Here is a 16,574-nt window from a genome sequence, read left to right as displayed (position 1 = left end):
GCTGGACTGTAATGTAAACATGGATCCAGCCAGAGATAGAGAAGTGGCTGACAGAGGAAGAAGAGTGGCTGGGAAAGGGAGAGGGAGAGGAGTACATATGTGTGGTGGAAGAAGACTGAGAGGAAGATCAAGAGCTGTAGTCTCAGATGAAATTAGGGCTACTATAATTGATCATGTAATAAATCATGACGTATCAATAAAAGAGTCTGGTCTGAGAGTGCAGCCAAATCTGCAACTCTCAACAGTGGCATCTATTCTGAGAAATTTCCAGCAAAACAACAGGTAAGATGTGCATTCTGCAAGGGCACCTGACTGAACTGCACATTACAAAAGTATATTGAGCAAAGCCTCCAAACCTACTTGTGTGTAATTGTAATTGTTTTTGTATTTCTGCTTAGGACCCAACGGTTACCTCCTACAGGCGGGAGAGGTAGGATTCTCACTGCTGTGCAGGAAACTGTAATCGTTGATATGGTCATCAGAAACAATGACATAAAACTCACAGTGATTCGGGACAGAGTGTTGGCAGACAATGTAAGCATAACAACTATTTCTAGAGTCCTGAAACAACATCAAGTCAGGATGGAGCAGTTTTACACTGTCCCCTTTGAGAGGAACTCTGAACGAGTCAAGCAACTCAGGAACCAATAAGTCCAGGTAAGATGACTATTAAATACAGAACTGGTTTTGAACAAAACCAAACAGGGCAGAGGCACACAATGGCATGTTTTAAGGTATAATGTAAACTACCGTAATAGCCTAACTCTTATGTTGCCTTGTGGATCTATTTTAGAGAGTCATGGAGATTGAAGCCAGGCAAACACCCCACATATTCATCTTTGTGGATGAGGCTGGTTTCATCTTGGCCAAAACAAGGCGGCGAGGAAGGAATGTGATTGGGAAAAGAGCCACAGTGGATGTCCCGACCCAGAGGGGTGCCAACATCACAATATGTGCAGCAATATCCTCTGATGGATTGCTGTTACACAAACCTCTAATTGGGACATACAACACCGAGTGTCTCATTTCATTCCTGGATGACCTCTATGGAGGGGTTGTGCCAGGTGAGGGAAGGGTCGCAGTGAGGCGAACATCTGAATGACTCAGAGGACAAGTGGTGAATGTGTTGTGGTCAGATGAGACCAAAATAGAGCTCTTTGACATCAACTCAACTCGCCGTGTTTGGAGGAGGAGGAATGCTGCCTATGACCCCAAGAACACCATCTCCACCGTCAAACATGGAGGTGGAAACATTATGCTTTGGGGGTGTTTTTCTGCTAAGGGGACAGGACAACTTCACCGCATCAACGGGGCCATGTACCGTCAAATCTTGGGTAAGAACCTCCTTTCCTCAGCCAGGGCATTGAAAATGGGTCGTGGATGGGTATTCCAGCATGACAATGACCAAAACACACGGCCAAGGCAACAAAGGAGTGGCTCAAGAAGAAGCACATTAAGGTCCTGGAATGGCCTAGCCAGTCTCCAGACCTTAATCCCATAGAAAATCTGTGGAGGGAGCTGAAGGTTCGAGTTGCCAAACGTCAGCCTCGACACCTTAATGACTTGGAGAAGATCTGCAAAGAGGAGTGGGACAAAATCCCTCCTGAGATGCAAACCTGGTGGCCAACTACAAGAAACGTCTGACCTCTGTGATTGCCAACAGGGGTTTTGCCACCAAGTACTAAGTCATGTTTTGCAGAGGGGTCAAATACTTATTTCCCTCATTAAAATGCAAATCATTTTATAACATTTTTGACATGCGTTTTTCTGCATTTTTTTGTTGTTATTCTCTCTCTCACTGTTCAAATAAACCTACGATTAAAATTCTAGACTGATCATTTCTTTGTAAGTGGGCAAACGTACAAAATCAGCAGGGGATCAAATACTTTTTTCCCCCACTGTATATCTATCCTACCCTGTCTTTCTAAGGTCTTCGAAACCCAAGTTAACAAACAGATTACCGACCATTTCGAATCCCACCGTACCTTCTCCGCTATGCAATCTGGTTTCAGAGCTGGTCATGGGTGCACCTCAGCCACGCTCAAGGTCCTAAATGACATGATAACCGCCATCGATAAGAGACATTACTGTGCAGCCGTATTCATCGACCTGGCCAAGGCTTTGACTCTGTCAATCACCACATTCTTATTGGCAGACTCGACAGCCTTGGTTTCTCAAATGATTGCCTCGCCTGGTTTACCAACTACTTCTCTGGTAGAGTTCAGTGTGTCAAATCGGAGGGCCTGTTGTCCGGACCTCTGGCAGTCTCTATATGGGTGCCACAGGGATCAATTCTCGGGCTGACTCTCTTCTCTGTATACATCAATGATGTTGCTCTTGCTGCTGGTGATTCTCTGATCCACCTCTACGCAGACGACACCATTCTGTATACTTCTGGCCCCTCTTTGGACACTGTGTTAACTAACCTCCAGACGAGCTTCAATGCCATACAATTCTCCTTCCGTGGCCTCCAACTGCTCTTAAACGCAAGTAAAACTAAATGTATGCTATTCAATCGATCGCTGCCCGCACCTGCTCGCTCGTCCAGCATCACTACTCTGGACGGCTCTGACTTAGAATACGTGGACAACTACAAATACCTGGGTGTCTGGTTAGACTGTAAACTCTCCTTCCAGACTCACATTAAGCATCTCCAATCCAAAATTAAATCTAGAATAGGCTTCCTATATCACAACAAAGCATCCTTCACTCATGCTGCCAAACATACCCTCGTAAAACTGACCATCCTACCGATCCTCGACTTCGGTGATGTCATCTATAAAATAGCCTCCAACACTCTACTCAACAAACTGGATGCAGTCTATCACAGTGCCATCCGTTTTGTCACCAAAGCCCCATACACTAACCACCATTGCGACCTGTACGCTCTCGTTGGTTGGCCCTCGCCTCATACTCATCACAAAACCCACTGGCTACAGGTTATCTACAAATCTCTGCTAGGTAAAGCCCGGCCTTATCTCAGCTAACTGGTCACCATAGCAGCACCCACCCGTAGCACGCGCTCCAGCAGGTATATTTCACTGGTCACCCCCAAAGCCAATTCCTCCTTTGGTCGTCTTTCCTTCCAGTTCTCTGCTGCCAATGACTGGAACGAAATGCAAAAATCTCTGAAGCTGGAGACTCATATCTCACTCACTAGCTTTAAGCACCAGCTGTCAGAGCAGTTCTCAGATCACTGCACCTGTACATAGCCCATCTGTAAATAGCCCATCTATCTACCTACCTCATCCCCATACTGTATTTATTTATTTATCTTGCTCCTTTGCACCCCAGTATCTCTACTTGCACATTCATCTTCTGCACATCTACCATTCTAGTGTTAAATTGCTATATTGTAATTACTTCGCCACCATGGCCTATTTATTGCCTTAACTCCCTTATCTTACCTCATTTGCACTCACTGTATATAGACGTTTTGTATTCTTTTTGTAGCTCCCTCCAGTAACCACGAGCACAACCGTTCCTTGGTTTTAACTGGCGGCTTTATTCTGTAGTTTAGTCAGAATTATCACCTTCCGTGAGAACTATAAAGTAAATGAAAATACAGTTTAAGCACACTCTTACACCTTCTTGTCTTATGAGTGACTTATTAGCTTGGTATAACTCTGAAGTAATTACATACATAAACAGTTTAGCCGGAGCTATAACAGTATCAGATTGAACACACGAATAAAGGAAAAAATACCTCATTGGCTGCTTATTACAGAAGGGAGGAAATCAAACTTCACACTTATTATTCCTGGCATGAATTCACGCTTCATCCTAACATACACATATCAACCTTTACGAACTACACCCGGTAACATGAAAACTTAGCTAACATCGCGCGGGAAAGCCTTCACCCCCAAAGATGTGTTGCTACGATAATGATCCCTGTTACAACAGTTATTAGCCACGTAGTTCCACCTGTCTTATCATTTCCTCCGCATAGCAAACACGTAAACAATTCAAACAAAAAAACAACGACATAGACTTACAGATTAACTGTCAGTTACACTTTTGTTCTTCTGTATTATTGACTATGTTTTGTTTATTCCATGTGTAACTCTGTGTTGTTGTATGTGTCGAATTTCTATGCTTTATCTTGGCCAGGTCGCAGTTGCAAATGAGAACTTGTTCTCAACTAGCCTACCTGGTTAAATAAAGGTGAAATAAAAAAAATATAAAACAAATACAATGGTAGCCAGCATATAGAAGGTGAACTGTCTGGATCTGAAAATCACATACTGTAGGAAAAGTAACCACATTTGGGGATAGCTCCTCTGCCGACAATTGATCAATTATGGCCTTGTAGTAATACAACAATATGAGTCGTAGTTGAGAAATGAGACACGTGCATTTCTAAACCGGTGAATAAAGTTCAATACCTCTTCTGCTTTTTCAGACAAGTTTATGCTGCTGTTGTTTCCAAGCATGGCCTCCATTGCTCTCACTCCAAACACACACACACACACACACACATACACGCACACACACACACACTGTGCCTGGCTTGCACTGAGGGGGGGTTTCAAGTTTACAATGCACTGCTGTTGATGTCTGGCCAGTTCCTTTCTCCTTGTGAGGTATAAAAAAGGTCACAAAGCAGCCTTCTGGCACAGCTTCATAACATATGCTGCTCTGGCCTCCACAATAACTCCTAGCCTCTCTGGTGTATGCTAAAGACTGTTCTCTACAGCTATGTAGCATATATCAGTTCTCTATGGTCATCTCTGTCTTCACAATAGGACTGTTAAATCACCTGGCAAGAAGAGCTGAAGCAGCTCAGCTGATAAAATGGCCCCAGTTTGCTACAGAACGTCCTTTGATATGTTTATACTTTGAAGGGGATATAATGAACGAAAATCTCCCTTGTGTCACTTGAGTCCAATACACAGATTTTGAGCCGTAGTCGAAAATTTGCTAAAATATAATTGGCAACATTCTCCTGCAATACATGTTGTCTTGTTTTGTACGCTTTGTACAAATAATAAAACGCAGAACTACAGGATGTTTCTTAACATAACTCTTTATTAACTAGCTACAACTACATGTTCGCCTATCTCCAACCACGATCAACTGACGATGCCCTAACCGTCTGGGTGGTCTTAACCAATCACTGCACAGTAGGATACGGCGGTAAAATGCATCCAATTATAATTCAGTATGTATTCACATATGAATATTACATCCCCCTTCTTTTAAAACAAAATACAAATGTTTACATATTCTAAGCTTTTCTTTTGAATACATGCTCTGTAGTTTGAACTCAAGGTAAGTAACCATTTATATTGCATAACACACCAACTGAATCAACATAGACTCTGAAACAATGATCCAACATACTGTTACTTTTAGAACAAGGGATTCTCAGCAACTCAGCTTTCACTGTAGAAATGACATCTTAACATTTCAAACAAATACAATACCAAAGCATTTCAAGTGAACTTTCAATAACAAGTTTACAGTCTGGAACTCTTTTAGGGCAGCGATCCGCCTACACCCTTTGACATTTCACAGGTCGAGGACAGCTCTGGGCTTGACCTCTCTTCCTGACCTTGTGCGATATGATGTTGAGCATGCTTCTGTGTCAGTCAACAGCTCTTGTGGTGTTGCAGGTAAGTATGGTGTATGTTGTGCTGTGTGTGTGTTTAGTCCATCACGTTCTCTTTCAGGGGAACAGTTCATCTCATCAGTGTGTTGTTCTTTTGTGTTCAGTAAGTGACGACGATTGCGGCGGTACACTGCTCCTTCTGCTGTGCGGACGTAATATGAACGTTCAGTGTCAGCTGGCTGGATGACGACTGCTGGTTTCCAGAGGCCATGCTCCTGGATTCTAACTGACTCTCCGTTGATCAGTGGTGGCAGTGGTCTAGCTGACCTGTCGTAGTATCGCTTTTGTTGTTGTTGTCTCTGTGCACGTTTTCCATGCATTTCATTGTAGCTGACGACCTCAGGTTGCAGCTGCTGGTTGGTGCTGGGAAGGGTTGAGCGAAGTCTGCGGCTCATCAACAGCTGGGCTGGTGATTTGAAGTCGTCAACTGGAGTGTTGCGGTATTCAAGGAGACTGAGATAGGGGTCTCTCTTGTCTGCTTTTGCTTTGTCCATGAGTGATTTAGCAATCTGCACAGATTTTTCAGCAAGGCCATTACTTTGAGGGTAATGTGGGCTTGTGGTGACATGTGTGAACTCCCATGCTTTTGTGAAGGATTCAAACTCATTTGATTTGTAACAGGGCCCATTGTCAGATATTAAAGTCTCTACAATGCCATGCCTGGCAAAGGCTGCTTTTAGCTTGTGTATCACAGCTGCAGATGTGGTGCTGTGAAGCTTGTCGAGTTCGAAGTATCTGCTGTAGTAGTCCACTGTTACGATGTAGTCCTCGTTGTTCCAGGTGAACAGATCGGTTGCCACGACCTGCCAGGGTCGGTCTGGGATACAGTGAGGTAACATTGGCTCTTTGGTGTTTGAGGGGCGTCTTTCAAGACAGATGGTGCATCTACCAACAATGTCCTCTATTTGTTTGCACATTCCAGGCCAAAACATAATGTCCCGTGCTCTCTGTTTGCACTTTTCCATGCCCATGTGTCCAGCATGGATCTTTGTCAAAATCTCTTCTCTGAGACTGGTAGGAATAATGATTTTCTCTCCTTTGAAAATGATTCCGTTGATCTGTGATAGTTCATCACGATGGTTCCAGAATTCTGAGACGCTCTGAGGGCATTTTCTCCTCTCCTCAGGCCATCCATCCTGTATGACTTCCCTCAGCTGTGTGAGTTGAGAGTCCTTTCCTGTTTCTGCTTGGATCTCCTTCAGTTTTGTGTCACTAACTGGTAAGTTGCTGTACACAGTGTGTACTTGCATGTCCATGCCTTCACTGAGGCTGCTGTCCTTGTAGGTAAGAAACTTCCTGGAGAGTATGTCTGCGACAGGGATGTCTTTGCCTGGACGGTGAGTGATTGTGAAGTCGTATTTTTGTAGTTGAAGGATCATTCTCTGTAGCCTTGGCGGGGCTGCAGCTAGTGGTTTCCTCATGATTGACTCAAGGGGCTTGTGGTCGGATTCCACAATGACTTGTCGTCCATATACGTACTGATGGAAACGTTTACATCTGAACAGAATGGCATAGAGCTCCTTTTCAATTTGAGCGTAGTTGATTTCACAGTCTGTGAGAGATTTGGAAGCGTAGCCGATGGGCTTTCCTTCTTGCAGTAGCACTGCACCTAGTCCATACTTCGACGCGTCCACTTGGAGTCTGAGCTCTTTGTTGGGGTCGTAGTAGGCAAGGATTGGTCCTGGTTCTCTCGTGATCAAGTCTTTTACATTCTGGAAAGCAATGTCGTGTTGCTTGTCCCAAAGAAACTCACTGGACTGCTTTAGCAGTTGACGCAGGGGTGCATTAGCATTGGAGAGGCTGGGTGCGAACTTGGATAAGTAGTTGACCATGCCAAGCACTGTTTCCAGCTCTGCACGGTTTTTTGGTGGCTCCATTTCTTTTATGGCTGAGATCTTCTGTGGATCTGGCTTGATTCCATTCGCTGTGAGAAGATGTCCGAAGTAGCTGACCTCTGTAGCGCCGACTGTGCTCTTCTCTGGGTTGAGCCGGACTCCTCTCTCGCGGGATCTTTGCAGCATCGCGCGGAGGTTTTGGTCGTGCTCCTCTTTGGTTCGACCATAGACAAGGATGTCATCCACAATTGCCACAACTCCGTCGAGGCCTTCGTACACTTCGTCGATCTTTCGCTGAAACTCGTCTTGGGCTGAGATAATCCCAAAAGGCAGGCGACGGAACCTGTAGCGTCCAAACGGTGTGTTGAATGTTGTGAGCTTAGATGACTCTTCTGTGAGCTTGATAGCCCAGTAGCCTGATCTAGCGTCCATGACACTGAAGTAGTGTGCTCCCGCTAGCTTGTGTGCGATGCCATCTAGCGTCGGTAAAGGGTAATGAGGCCGTTTGATAGCCTTGTTCAAGTCTCTTGGGTCGAGGCATACTCGGAGCTTGCCTGTGCGTGGTTTCTCCACCACCACTAACGCGTTTACCCAGTCGGTCGGTTCTGTAACCTTGGTGACTATGTCAGATTGTTCCATGCTCTCCAACTCTTTCTTCAGACGGGCACGGAGAGCAAGGGGAATCTTTCTCGGGGGGTAGACCACAGGGGTTGCGTCTGGGTCAAGGTGAATGGTACATTCTCCTGGGAATAATCCTATTCCTGTAAAGACATCAGCAAACTCCTCCAGTACATTTCCTGTCTCTACTGGTGCTGTTACTGATAAAACTAGCTTGATGAGGTCCATGTCTAAACATGCTTTAAGACCTAGCACTGCAGGTGCTCTAGTGTCAACAACGTAAAAGTCCAACATCATGTCACTTTCCTTGTATTTGCATTTGAAAGTGCATGTGCCTTTTACTGGGAGCTGTTCACCACCATAACCAGTCAGTCTGCGCATGGTGGGCTGTAGCTCGCACTCAGATGTCAAGCTGCGGTACTTATTCAGAGGAATAATGTTTACTTGTGCACCAGTGTCTAGTTTGAACTTTAGCTTTGTGCCTTGTGTTCCTATCTCAATGTCAGCAAAGGCTTGCTCTGTCTCTGATATGTGACTTTTTTGTGTCACTGAATCAATAAACAGTTCATCATCATTTGACTCTTTGATTGACATTTCATCTTCACTCACTGTGTGTACTGTTTTTCCACGGTAAGCTCTGCACACTTTTGCAAAGTGATTCCATTTACCACATTTAGTACACTGTTTGCCTTTAGCTGGGCAATTTCCTTGTTCGCCATGCACTTTGTATCCACAATATACACATGTTTTGGGGCGTTTTGAGTCTGTGTCGCTCTGTTTTGGAGTTATGTCTCTCTCCGTTCTGAAACGCGCTCTCTGGGCACCGGAGGTGTGCTTTGATGTCTGCCTGACTGCGTGCACTGCTTGTTCACGTGATGCGCTCGTGCTGCGGCGCGAAATGGTTTTCATCTGAGCCTGTGCTAGCTCGTGAGATCTGGCTATGTCGATAGCTTTGTCCAGCGTTAGCTCAGACCCAACATTCAAAAGTTTCTCTCTCACTCGCGGTGAGTGTATTCCAAATACGATACGGTCCCTGACCATCTCATCCTTGTTTGCATAATCACAGTCTTTCACAAGCAGACGCAGCTCAGTCACAAACGGTTCAAAAGACTCGCTAGCTCCCTGTACTTTCTCATGGAATTTGTACCTAGCGAAAATTGTATTAGTCTTCGGCACAACATATGCTTCAAAACGATCGTAGTATGTTTTCAGTACCTTTGATTCAGCCTCGGTAAGTGTCCATGTGTTGTAAATATCTCTCCCTTTTTCACCGATCCAGAGGAGCAGGTAGCTACATTTTTCCTATTCTCCTCTTTCCTTCAGAGGACCCGTGAACATTAGCTCCACATGCTGTTTGTACTTACGCCATGCATCGGGTAAGTTTGTAGACTCCCAGTCCATTCGAGGTGAAGGAACTCCAGAAAAAGCCATCTTTTAAGACCATTTACTCTGACACCATGTCTTGTTTTGTATGCTTTGTACAAATAATAAAACGCAGAACTACAGGATGTTTCTTAACATAACTCTTTATTAACTAGCTACAACTACATGTTCGCCTATCTACAACCACGATCAACTGATGATGCCCTAACCGTCTGGGTGGTCTTAACCAATCACTGCACAGTAGGATACGGTGGTAAAATGCATCCAATTATAATTCAGTATGTATTCACATATGAATATTACACATGTAGGCCTATTTCACAAAACACCGTTGTGGTTCGGTGCATCAGTGTATTAAATTACTGTAACAATCATAAACAATATTGTTATTTCTAAATAGAATATAGATGTAGGTTATTTGCAAGTGTAAATAAATGTAGACTGTATTTATAGGCTAACCATTGCCATTGTCATTGATGTTTTGGTAATAAATACATGTTTGTATATTTAATTACGCAGGAGTCAATCAAATCAAGCAAATCATTTTGCTGACAATTAGGCCTATGTTGATGTTTTCGTTCGGATAGTTGATAATCGACATCATGCATTTTTGCATTCGCTTTTACGCGTGAGGAACGCAGAGAGCGCAGCGCATCACCTGTCACACACAGTGTGACAATTATCGAACCTGTAGCCTACAGTATACGCAACAATACGCACAATGCATAACATTATGTTCACAATCAATTTCTATGGAGATGGAATGTTTGATTTCTCCAGAATGTCAGAACGTTAGCTAAAAACATTCGTTTGCGCCAACCCAAGCACGAACACGTTTGCGAATTAGCTACGATTACTCATCTTTATTTTTAGTTATTGTCAAAAGTCCATCTATCATTTCCTCAAATAATTAATGGATTTTAGCAATAAAATCCCGCCTGCCCTTTCTACATCTGCACAGGTAAATCCTATGATATATCTTATTTGAGCTTTAATCGTTCAATTATGTCCTTGTAGAAAGTCTAGTACTGGTATGTTTTTATGTTCTCAAGATGTTCAGTCCGAGTGCTGAATACCGGCAGACTGTAGAGCGGTGCTGGGACAAGAGCTACTACAATGAGCAGGTAAAATTAAATCATCTTCATTTCAGAAAACACTTACACCATATCGAAAGTGTGTGTTACAGTGGAGTAAATGTGAACGTTTTAGGGAGTGAACGTTATTTATGATAAGGCTTACATGGAGAAAATCGAACCTTTCTGAAATGAAAATGGATGGCCCTCCCTTCAGCAAAATATATTTGACCTAAAACCCTGCTTTAAAAAAAAAAGTGACCCTCCCATATACCCAAAATATTAAATAAAACAAAGTGGATAACAGAGAACATGTCTACCGTTTACCCTAACTTCTTGGACAGCCTTAGATATTCCGTTTTATAACTTGTTATTCATCCTGTAAGCATTAAATGGCAACATGGGAATTTTGATAGCACACAGGGCTGTGGGCCAGAAGGTTGTGGGTTTGCAGACTACCGTGGCAACCTGGTCTCAGAGCATTTCGTATTATTATGTACGTAAATCCGAGACATTCGATTTAGTATGACATGTTACACTTTGTATGGTATGTATTCATATGTGGATGACCATCACCCATTTCGTATGATATGATACAAATTACAATTCCTATTATATGTTACGATTTTGAAAAACGTACAATATGTTACAAATTTGCAAAAGTACAATTTGTTAGGAATTTGTAAAAATGTATGATATGTTACGAATTCTAGCTAAGTGTCTAACGTTAGCTAAGCTAGGGGTTAGGGTTAAGTTTAAGAGTTAGGTAAACTGTTAGGATTAGGGGAAGGGTTAGATAACATGCTAAGTAGTTGCAAAGTAGCAAAACATTTGTAATTAGTTAAAAAGTTGCTAATTACCTAAAATGTGTGTTGCTAACCTATGGGTTAGATGTTCGCATTATATACTCACTAGGGTTGAATAGTATGAACTCGGTTACAGAGATTTAATGAGATCTAGCACCCAAAACCACTCCCTTTTCCCAGGATAAATAACTGTGAGAAATGGTCAATTATAATCAATTATTTATATCAACAGCATGACGTGAAATGGAAGTGTTAAATTACTGTATATGCGATGTCTAAATCTGTCTTCTCTACGGCCTTCTCTCTGCATGATCAATCATCAGTGCTCATGGTGCAGACAGACAGCCCATCTCAGTATGGAGTGTAGTTCACAATGCATGCAGACCAGATGGCACAAACTCCTTTTTTATAACTTTTTTTTAACAGCCATGGACACACTCCAACACTCAGACATAATTTAGAAAGGAAGCATTTATGTGAGTCCACCAGATCAGAGGCAGTAGGGATGACCAGGGACATTATCTTGATAAGTGTGTGAATTGGACATTTTTCCTGTACTGCTAAGCATTCAAATTGTAACTACCGTAATTTCCGGACTATAAGCCACAACGTTTTTCCCACGCTTTGAACCTTGCGGCTTAAACGATGACGCGGCTAATATATGGATTTTTCCCGCTTTCAATTTTTTTTCTTCCAAAAAAACACATTCTGTGACGTGCTCAGTTTTTTGGCGGCTTGAAGCTTTCATTAGGCCAATGAAATTGCCGAACGGGTTAAGGTCAAACAACTTTTTTGTTTATTGTTTAGATTAAATCGAGCGCTCTCAAACTTCCCATCATTCTGATTACGGTAGTCATTTTGTCACCCTCATCATTGGAAAGACACGGAGAAATGCATATGATGCAGTTTCAAGTTGAAGGCGATTGATCTGGCTGTTGGAAAAGGAAATAGAGCTGCTGCACGGGAGCTTGGTCTTAATGAGTCGATGATAAGACGTTGGAAACAGCAGCGTTAGGAATTGACTCAGTGCAAAAAGACAACTAAAGCTTACTGCTATTTTTTTTTTTGTTACAAGCCGTGTTTCGTTAAAGCCTATTTATTTTTGTTACAAGCCGTGTTTCGTTAAAGCCTGTGTAAAGTTCATTTGTTTCAATGTACCATTAGGCACCTGCGGCTTATAGACATGTGCGGCTTATTTATGTTCAAAATAAGATATTTTTTTTAATTCAGTGGGTGCGGCTTATATTCAGGTGCGCTCAATAGTCCGGAAATTACGGTAGTACTTTTGGGTGTCAGGGAAAATGTATGGAGTAAAAAATACATCATTTTCTTTAGGAATGTAGCGAAGTAAAAGTAGTCAAAAATATAAAGTACAGATACCCCCCATAAACAACTTAAAGTATTTTAACTTAAGTACTTTACACCACTTATTCCATATGAGTTATTTCATAGTTTTGATGTCTTCACTATTATTCTACAATGTAGAAAATAGTAAATAATAAAGAAAAAAACTGGAATGAGTAGGTGTGTCCAAACTTGTGACTGGTACTGTATATTTTTTAAGATGAATGAAAATGAAAACACTTATATACCTTGATTAGATAAGTTTTCACCCCCCTGAGTCAATAAATATTAGAAACACCTTTGACAGCGTTTACAGCTGTGAGTCTTCTTGGGTAAGTCTCTAAGACAAGCAATAACTAAAGTAGGAAGTTCCGGGATTCAAATCAAACAAAACAATAGATAATTAAATAAATATATATAAAAAAATATATATAATTAAAAAAAACTGTAAAATGACAGTGAAAATAACAGTAGCGAGGCTATATACAGGTGGTACCGGTACAGAGTAAATGTGTGGGGGCACCGGTTAGTCGGGCTAATTGTGGTAATATGTACCTGGAAAGGTATAGTTAAAGTGACTATGCATAGATGATAAACAGAGAGTAGCAGCAGTGTAAAAGAGGGAGTTGGCGGCTGGGGGGTGGCGGGACACAATGCAAATAGTCCGGGTAGCCAATGTGCGGGGGCACCGGATAGTCGGGCTAATATGTACACAGTTTGTTTTAGTAAATACTTTTTTAACACTTTACGTTATGGCCATTCTTCTGAAAAAGTTGTGAAAAAAAATCTAAGTAAATGCAAAATGTATGGTTTTGAGATAATGGGTATTTTTCAAGTCCCAGATCTCATAATTGTTTATTGATGTCTTCCTCTTCATGACTCAATAAATACAGTGCATTTGGAAAGTATTCAGACCCGTTGACTTATTCCACATTTTGTTACATTACAGCCTTATTCTAAAATGGATTTAAAAAAAATCTAAATCAAATATCAATCTACACACAATACCCCATAACGACAAAGTAAAAACAGGTTTTTAAACATTTTTGCAAATGTATAAAAAATAAAAAACAGAAATATGACATTTATGTAAGTATTCAGACCCTTTACTCAGTACTTTGTTGAAGCGATTACAGCCTTGAGTCTTCTTGAGTATGACGCTACAAGCTTGGCACACCTGTATTTGGGGAGTTTCTCCCATTCTTCTCTGCAGATCCACTCAAGCTCTGTCAGGTTGGATGGGGAGTGTCGCTGCACAGCTATTTTCAGGTCTCTCCAGAGAAGTTCAATCAGGTTCAAGTCCGGGCTCTGGCTGGGCCACTCAAGAACATTCAGAGACTTGTCCCAAAGCCAGTCCTGCATTGTCTTGGCTGTGTGCTTAGGGTTGTTGTCCTGTAGAAGGTGAACCTTCGCCCCAGTCTGAGGTCCTGAGCGCTCTGGAGCAGGTTTTCATCAAGGATCTCTCTGTACTTTGCTCTGTTCATCTTTCCCTCGATCCTGACTGGTCTCCCAGCCCCTGAAAAACATCCCCACAGCATGATGCTGCCACCACCATGCTTCCCCGTAGGGACGGTGCCAGGTTTCCTCCAGATGTGACGCTTGGCATTCAGGCCATAGAGTTCAATCTGGGTCTCATCAGACCAGAGAATCTTGTTTCTCATGATCTGAGAATCCTTTAGGTGTCTTTTGAAAAAATCCAAGCGGGCTGTCATGTGCCTTTTACTGAGGAGTGGCTTCCGTCTGGCCACTACCGTAAAGGCCTGATTGGTGGAGTGCTGTCATTATGCGGTATCGTGTGTAGATTGATGAGGAAAAAATGTAATTTAATCCATTTTAGAATAAGGCTGTAAGGCAACAAAATGTGAAAAAGTCAAGGGGTCTAAATACTTTCCAAATGCACTGTAGCTCACCTTACAGACAATAACTTTTTATTGATAACCCAGTATTGTGTAATTGGATTACAGACAGAACCTAATAGCACCAAGTTAAAAAATGTTTGCTCAGACAGAACTTCAGATTATACTTTTTTTTTCATTGTAAATGGACTTCAAGAAAAACCGGACATATCTCACATGAAAAGGACCACCTAAAGGGAATCTCTATGTGAATAACTCTTTTTGGACCAAATTGTCAGATAGAACTTTAGTTCCAAGGTCGTGCCCTATTTTTTCACCCCGTCCATGTAATTTATGTGATTTGTTAAGCCACATTTTACTCCTGAACTAATTTAGGCTTGCCTAAACAAAGCGGGTGAATACTTATGCAACGACTATATTTTAGTTATTTCCTTTTTATTCATTTGTAAATGTGTTTCTTTTCACTTTTACATTGAGTATTTTGTGTAGATCATTAACAAAAAATCCCACTTTGTAATGCAAGAAAATGTGAAAACATCCAAGGGGGGTGAATACTTATGATACTCACTGTACATCATTTACACACACACACATATGTACACACACACAGAGAAGTCAGCTCAGACAGATCCAGCTCAGCGAGGTCCGGCTCATGAACTCCATTAACAACAGCACATTTTTATTTCGAAAGGAAAATGTACGTGTTTTTTCAACAAATGTCAGTGCATCGATTTGTTCTTCTAATCAAATCGCTGAAAACTAAAACTTACTGATTCCTGTATCAAGACACACTACATATCAAATCACCTTGAAAGGGAACAAGGCACATGCATTTTACCAGGTAAATTGACTGAGAACACATTCTCATTTACAGCAATGACCTGGGGAATAGTTACAGGGGAAAGGAAGGGGATGAATGTGCCAATTGGAAGCTGGGGATGATTAGGTGGCCATGATGGTATGAGGGCCAGATTGGGAATTTAGTCATGACATTGGAGTTAATACCCCTACTCTTACAATAAGTGCCATGGGATCTTTAGTAACCAATCAGGACACCCATTTAACACCCCATGTGAAAGCCAGCACCCTACACAGGGTAATGTCCCCAATCACTACACTGGGGCATTGGGATATTGTTTTTTAGACCAGAAGAAAGAGTTCTTTCTACTGGCCCTCCAACACCACTTCCAGCAGCATCTGGTCTCCCATCCAGGACCAACCCTGCTTAGCTTCAGATGCAAGCCAGCAGTGGGATGCAGGGTGGTATGCAAACTCTAGGTTGTCTTATAGGCAACATGATTTGTCTTGCAGAAGAAGCTGATGAAGCAGTTTTTGGTGCTCCAGAGACGAGGTCTCCAGAGTCATGTCCCTCACTACACCACTGTGGAGGACATGAGCAACTGGCTTGTTAAGAACAAGTCCCTGGAGCGGTGAGTACAGCTACTTGTACTATGTACCATATAATTAGGAATCAGAATACTGGAATGGACATGAACCTTCATATGACAGTATAAAAGGTCAGCCATTTTTGTAAGGGAGTTGGTAAGCCAGTGGTCAGCCAGTGCGATGATAAATTATTGTGCAAAACAATGAATTTGAAGATTATCTGCACAGTATGTTTGTTAGATACAGTGGCGACCCGTCATTCAGGGCAGGTGGGGCAGAATTGTATCATTCCGAACTTTATCCTCAACGTTATATTACATTTTGTTGCAACTCGAGGGATACCTCTCCGTCCATTCTAGCAGCAGGCTACACAGAGAATGGAACAGCTGTATAGGGGAAACAGCTTGATTCACACAAAATGGAATAAAACGTTGCGGGTACATTTAGAATGACACAATTTCATGTGTACAACATCTAAAGACCAGCATCACTATGTTGAGAGCATTTGTTCATGTTTTTTCAGAGCCCCAGTACTGCAAAACGATGATGAAGAAGTGAATCGCTGGTTGGGGTAAGTTTTTCAAAAACAAGTAAAATTGCCCAAAAAATGTCAAGACCCTTCTGTAACATGGCATTTAGATCAAAAATAGAGATTAGTT

At 42.1% G+C, this 16,574-nt stretch overlaps 1 long non-coding RNA gene across 1 annotated transcript; it reads right to left on the bottom strand.

The window, feature by feature from the left end:
* Nucleotides 1–3,444: 3,444 nt before the first annotated feature.
* LOC115201061 (uncharacterized) lies at nucleotides 3,445–3,951 on the bottom strand. The gene is made up of 2 exons (XR_003879677.1): nucleotides 3,707–3,951; nucleotides 3,445–3,545 (listed from the first exon to the last, which is right to left on the bottom strand). It is a non-coding gene; the product is annotated as an uncharacterized LOC115201061 (long non-coding RNA).
* Between the last annotated feature and the right edge of the window lie 12,623 nt (nucleotides 3,952–16,574).

The sequence above is a fragment of the Salmo trutta genome, chromosome 10 (assembly GCF_901001165.1).
Source record: "Salmo trutta chromosome 10, fSalTru1.1, whole genome shotgun sequence".
In the NCBI taxonomy this organism is placed as follows: domain Eukaryota; kingdom Metazoa; phylum Chordata; class Actinopteri; order Salmoniformes; family Salmonidae; genus Salmo; species Salmo trutta.
This window is presented reverse-complemented; position numbering and strand designations above follow the sequence as displayed.